Source organism: Lissotriton vulgaris, chromosome 12, assembly GCF_964263255.1.
Source record: "Lissotriton vulgaris chromosome 12, aLisVul1.2, whole genome shotgun sequence".
In the NCBI taxonomy this organism is placed as follows: domain Eukaryota; kingdom Metazoa; phylum Chordata; class Amphibia; order Caudata; family Salamandridae; genus Lissotriton; species Lissotriton vulgaris.
The window spans coordinates 721,049,568-721,056,254 of record NC_141700.1 but is presented as its reverse complement, the minus strand read 5'-3'; the positions used below and the strand labels follow the sequence as shown (position 1 = coordinate 721,056,254).

At 43.7% G+C, this 6,687-nt stretch overlaps 1 non-coding gene across 1 annotated transcript; it reads left to right on the top strand.

Annotated features, from left to right (window-relative positions):
• The first annotated feature begins 935 nt into the window (after positions 1-935).
• Positions 936-1,009, top strand: TRNAI-AAU (transfer RNA isoleucine (anticodon AAU)). The gene has a single exon. It is a non-coding gene; the product is annotated as a tRNA-Ile (tRNA).
• The last annotated feature ends 5,678 nt before the right edge of the window (positions 1,010-6,687 follow it).

Sequence of the window (6,687 nt, the reverse complement as noted above, 5' to 3'; positions counted from 1 at the left end):
ATACCCGTTGTGTGCCAGGTATATAGAATGTGTGCCAATGTTCAAACAAGTGCCCGGCTAGCTCAGTCGGTAGAGCATGAGACTCTTAATCTCAGGGTCGTGGGTTCGAGCCCCACGTTGGGCGCAGCACAGTTTTTTTCTGTGTACAGTATTTTAAAAAAATATATGTTTCTTCCGGTTTTAATTTAATCTGAATTATAATTGCATACTTTCATGCTTTGAAACATAATGACTTCGTGAAATGTGAAATGTTAAATACGAATAATTAGAAGATCGTGCAGCTGGGCACATTGAATAGGTCGTTTGGATCGGAAGGGATTGCTTGTCCGGGCAGCCTGTTGATTCACTCTGGGTTGTGAATCGCTGCTCTTTGTCTTTCGCTGCTCTTTGTCCTTCGTTTCCTTTCATAGAATGACGATTAAATGCCTTTTGTTATAAACGAGCTGTGAACGTGCTCAGTATGAACCCGGCGAGTCACAGAGACGGAAGTGAGAGGGGGTGACGGTCCGTCACAGCGGATGTTAATGGGGGAGTTGTGAACGGGGGTTTCTTGGGGTGAGTTGATTGACGGGCAAAAAAGTGCGAACATTTACGTGTTGATGCTTTATGTCTGAGATGTGTAACAGTGTCGAGCACTGAAGTGTGTGCGCGAGTCTGTGACGCCCGAAGACCCCCTGGGGAGAGTAAAGGGGTGAGACTGTGGTGGGTCTGTGTGGAGAGGAGGAGGGGAGAGAGGACGTGAAGGGTTAAAATGTGTAATAGAGCATGCGTCATGGCACTGAGCTCCGCTCTGGATGGTGCAACTGAGGGGCGAGAGGCGGGAAACACACTTCCTATACCTCAACTTGTTGAAATCGCAAACAACATATAATATCGCATGAGCTGTATGTGGGGACCTCACTACTTGATCTGGTTCATGTCACCAGTGCTATAGCGGCCGGTTAGCTCAGTTGGTTAGAGCGTGGTGCTAATAACGCCAAGGTCGCGGGTTCGATCCCCGTACTGGCCACTTCTCATTTTCTACTTTCAATTAATTTAACTGCACGGTAACTCACGAACTGTATTGACACCTGTACACGGAAAGAAGTGAAATCAATTAAAAGGGAAAACAAAGGTGAACCATGGGCTTTATTTATTCTCAAATAATGTACATCGTGCATCATAGGTATTATACAAACAGAATAAAAACGCAAACTTTTTTTTGTCCTGTGTTTGATTTTACCTCAGTAGAATATTTACTCCATTATGTAACATTTCTTAGAACTTTGTTTTTCAAAACATGAAATTGAAAACATTTAATAAGAACTCATGATGATGACGCCATAATGTAGATTTTCCTAGTAATTTTTAAGGAAAGTCTTAATTTTATTAGAGAAAGTGAGAAGAGTATTATGCTTCGCTAATCTTGCATTTAATAATAGCAACAGTCAAGAAACTCAAATGAAACTACACACCCCACAGTGCATAGGGAAGACTAGCCAATTGGAAAACATCTAGAACGACTTCTAGCCAATGAGGTATCTGTATCCAGATCAGGTCTTGACTGTGAACAGTTCACTGATCCATGAACAAAGGAAACATAGATAAGACAATGACACAGTAAAGGGGAACATTTCTTGGCAGAAGTCTTTGAATCTGAATTCCACAGGAAAAACCGGAACACCAGAACACCATGGAAGAACACTCCAGGAAGGTCCAAACCAGTAGAAGTAGAAGATGAAGAACCAGACCCCCCTGGAACATCCTTGAGATGAAGGTGGTAATAATGGAGCAACTATTGGAGGATGAGAGAAAACATCAGTTAATACTGTTTTTAGATGGGCTAACACTTGCCTCTGTGTCTTTCATAAAGTTAGGACTTTATACATTAATGGAAAGTCTACATTTTATTGCAAGACTGAGGCTCCTATTATACTTGTTCAAAACAAATCAATTACAATGGAAGATGCAGTGTGAACAGGTTTGCAACAAAACATGCAAAAGACATTATCATTAGACCAGTCAGCTGATCTCAGAATTTCCTCAAGCCTGGAATCAGCCAGAAAAAGCTTTATAAGTCCTAACCCCTCAGGAGGAATGAGTCCCAAAAATAAAGTTATCAATGGCAGCGAGAGACATGACCCACCTGACACAGTAAGCCAGAGTAGGAGACAACATAGGTGTTTGTAGTTTTCTGTAGGAAATAAGGCATTGGGAGTGAGAGGACATTCTGAGATCAAGTGTTCTGTGCTCGCACACCTTAAGGCATTGCCCAACACAAAGTTTGGGTTCATTAGGAAAGTAAGGGTAAAACACAGTAGTTAAATTCATATTTGTATGTTAATGAACTGAAAAGAGAATATCTGTAGGAGTAAATTGACGAGAAGTAACATCCAGCGCTTTGAGACCAGATAGACCTTTTATAGAAATAAGACATGACCGTATCATAAGTTTTGCAGACAACATTTTCAGAGAGAGATCACAGTTTTTAGGCCAAGAAATAAACACATTCAAAACCACATTTCACAGTTTACTGTGCTCGGGTACAGGAGGATTTAACATTTTTACTCCATTTAAAAGTCGACGTATGGTATGAGCTGATGCTCCATATTCTTTTCCATTGACATAGGATGATTGCTGGAAATGGCTTACCTGTTTACATTAATGGTATGATGAGTCTTACCTCCACTAGCTTGAGCTGCCAAGAGGTTTACAATGTAAGCTACATATGCTGAAAAGGGATCAATAGGTTTCTCCGTACAACAGCTTGCCCAAAGAGACCAGGCGGATGTGTAAGCCTTGGTGGTTCCAGGGGCCCAGGACTTTTTAATGTTTTCTGAAGCTTCTCGTGAAATGTAAGGGCAGCGCTTGGAGAGCACGCTACTTTCCTGGCTGAAAGAGTGAGAGTGGTCCAATACCAGCTTGGGGGGCTGCTCCACTGGATCCAGAAGAAGGTTTGGAAACAAAGGCAGGAGAAATGGATAGTCTATTGCAAGCTCTACAAGAGGAGAGAATGAAACCTGAGACTGACAGAAAGGAACTACTAGCACAAGAGTTGCCAACTAACGTCTGGTCTGGGCTAAAACCCTGTTGAGCATCGGGGAAGAGGGGAAGGCGTAGTTGGTGGAGTTGGCCCAATCCTGTAAGAAAGCACCTGTAGCTAAAGCAGGGGGATCTGGCCGCCAACTGAAGAAGCATGGTAGTTGGGGATTGAGTCTGGAGGTGAACAAATCTATGTGGAAAGGACCCCATTTGTTCATCAGAGGCCTGAAAACGGAGGGATGATGTCTCCAATAACTTGAGTCGAGGAGAAGGTGGGGTGGTGGAGTCTGCTGTGATATTGAGATTTCCTGGTTAGTATTCTGCACAAATCAGGATTTTGTTGGACCGCAGAAATATTGTCCACTCACAGAAAGGTGGAACATGGCACTCTGTTTTTTGCGAGGCTTTTGATTGCAAATGAACCTGCAAGCATTTCTAAACAACTGATATGCAACTTTGAATCCTCTGGAGACCATGTATCCCCAGTTGAGAATGGTCCACATAAGGCGCGCCAGCCGTCATGCTTGCATCAATTCTAATACAAGATAGGGGGCTGACGCGAAGATAGTCCTGGTTTTCCAGGTGTCTAAATGTTCTATACACCACTGACCTTCTAGCTGAGAATCTGGATCTAGGTTGATTACTTCTCAGTATTCAAAACCTCTACGTTGGTGTCGCATTTTCAGTCTTTGAAGTCCTGATAGTGGAGGGGGCCCAGAAAGATTTCCTTTAGGGAGGAAGACAGAAGACCTACAATTCTTGCTAGAGCTCTGAGAGAAATTAGGGAGCTTTGAAGAGTTTGAAGAATCTCAGACTTTATGGTTTTGACTTATGACAAAGAATGGTGAGGAGTGGCACTTTATTAGAAATCCTAAGAATTCTATCTGCATTGATGGAGATAGTATTAACTTTTCTTTGTTGATAAGAAAACCCAATTCTGACAGAATGAAACAAGTGAAGTGTAGGTGGGATCGAAGAGTCTGAAGGTTTTGACACATCAGAAATATAGCGACTCAATAGATAAGACGGATCCCTTGATATCTGCGGTATGCAACTACTGAGTTCATTCATTTAGTAAAGCACCTTGGTGCTTAAGAAAGACAAAAAGGAAGGGAGGAGAAACAATATGCCTGGCCCTGCCATTGAAATTGAAGACATTTTCCGCAGCTATAATGAATGGGAATTGTAAGGTATGCATCCTAGAGATCTAACCTGACCATCTAGTCATGCTGAAATAAGGAAGAAAGGAAGTAAGGAATCCCTGCGGTGAAGAATAGTTTCCATTTTGAAATGGCGATATACCACAAAGTGATTGAATAGTCTGAGAATGCTGACTGGTCTCGCCATTTTGTTTTTCATTTTAACTAAAATGATGGAACTGAAGAACCCCGAAGGATCTGGGGAGAAGTGATGTTTCACATGTTTCTATAGTAAAGACTGTATTTCTTGTGAGATCATGTTAGACAATTCTGTGGAAAACTTTGGAGGAGGAATAAACATAGTTTGGAAAAGCTTTGCTTAGAGGTCTACAACATAACCATTTTTTGTGCTTAGAACCCAAGGGTCTGATGTTAACGTTTTCCACTTTGTTAGATATTATAACAGGTGACCCCCATCCGGAGGTTGGACAGAACAAAGACTTACCTGTCTGTGCATTAACTCTGAAGCTCATCTTTTCCCGACCTCGATAACCTCTGCCTCTTTTGGGGATAGAATTGAGTCTTGTAGTCTTAATAGAAGGAGTAGTAGGAGTTATTGTTGTTGTAGGAGCTCTATACCCTGGTGGCGGCACTCACAGCCGGTAAAGCGACTCCTGCCTCTTCCGGCCCTGTCAAAAACCTATTGGAAAATTTAATTTTTAAAGTGATTGATGTGACTTGTGGGCTTTGTGTCTCCTAAATATCCAACAGGTTTTTGACTCTGTTGAATGGGATTATATGTGGATGGTGCTTGGACGGTTAGGGCTGGGAGACATATATTTGAGTTGGCTAAAGCTGTATTAAGCTGTAATAAGCCAACGGCTCGGATCCGCCTTCATAACCAGGTGTCAGAAAGCTTTGGGCTCCAGAGGGGTACTCAACAGGGATGCCCTCTGTCACCGCTCCTTTTCGCTCTTGCGATGGAGCTTTTGGCGGCCTCACTTAGGGGTAAGATGGCACAAACGGGGGATCCAGCTGGGGCGACAGTTCATGTGGTGTCAATGTATACCAATGATACCTTGATATTCCTCAGGCTTCCGGAGGAAGCGGTTCCCAAACTCCTACAGGAGATATGGCGAATTGTCAGGGCTTTGCCTCGACCCAGGGAAGTCTAAACTTCTCCCAATGTGGAGCCTGGTGGGCAAAGAGGAGAGAGAGTTACCTACGGTAGGCATGACATGAATTAAAGACTCAATATGCTACCTTGGGGTAAAAACTTCTCACACACGGGAGACCTACCTGGAGCGCAACATGGGGAGTTGTGTAGAGGGCAGTCGCAAATCGATCAAATTCTGGAATTCGTCCCTGATGGGACGAGTAGCATTGATTAAAATGGTGATTCTTTCACTTTCCTTATATACTAAGCAGAATTCCCTCTACCGCATTCCATTGATATATTCTCGTAAGTTGGATCCCCTATTTGTGGATCTTCTATGGGGATCCAAAAGGAAAACTGTGTAATTGGATACCTTATAGAGGACATGAGGAAAGGCAGGATTTGCGGTTCCTAGGCTGGGCTTTTATTACTTGGTGACGCAGCGGCAGCATGCCATCCAGTGGCTGAATGAGGATGACAACTGGGAGAGGCGGATGTTGGAGGGTACTCACGGGGGGACCCCTCTCCCGGAATCTCCTTATGATGGGATCACGAGCACCTGAGAGCTTTCCATATATTATGACATGTGGCCAGGATTTGGGAACTCGCTATCAAAACTGTGGTGAAGAGAGCACCCTATGGCTCTGGGGTAAGCTGTGGGCGGTGTTGCCGTTTAAACAAATAAGTCAAACCATGTCCACTCTTAGGTGGACATAGGGGTGCTGGTCCACAATAGGAGATCTATATTTGGGATAAAGGTTCATTACCAGAGAGAAATTGGAAACCACGTTTGAGTAAGGCAGGGGGCAATATCTTCAGTATGCCAATATTTCTGCGGTCGCACGTGAGGTGTGGCAGATGATTCCAGAGGAGCCGCCCACTACTGCAATGCTTAGGCTCTTGTGACATTATCGGGAGGCTATAGATTGGTATCACGCATCTATAAGGCACTGAGAGAGGATTTGATTATGCACCCGCTCCCTATTCAAGCTAAGTGGGATATGGTCCTCAGAGAGCCCTAGACAGACCCAGAATGGCAAAGCGAGCACAGAGGGGTTAAAAGTACAAGTACAAATACCAGATTTAAACTCATACAATTTAATATAGTGCACCAAACCTACCGGAAACCGAGTGAACTCCATAAGAAATACCCGGATCACCCTGCTGGGTGTTCCAGGTGCCGGTACAGCGATGCCCAGTTCCTACAAATGGTGTGGGATTGCCGAAAGCTGGGCCTCTTTTGGGGGTTAATATTGGAGACTCTAGGCCGAGTGACAGGGTGGAAATTTCATCAATCTATTAAAGGGATTTTGTTGGGATTGCTCCCTAGACCTAAAGGGAAAACGCTTACATGTAGATTCATTCAGCTGG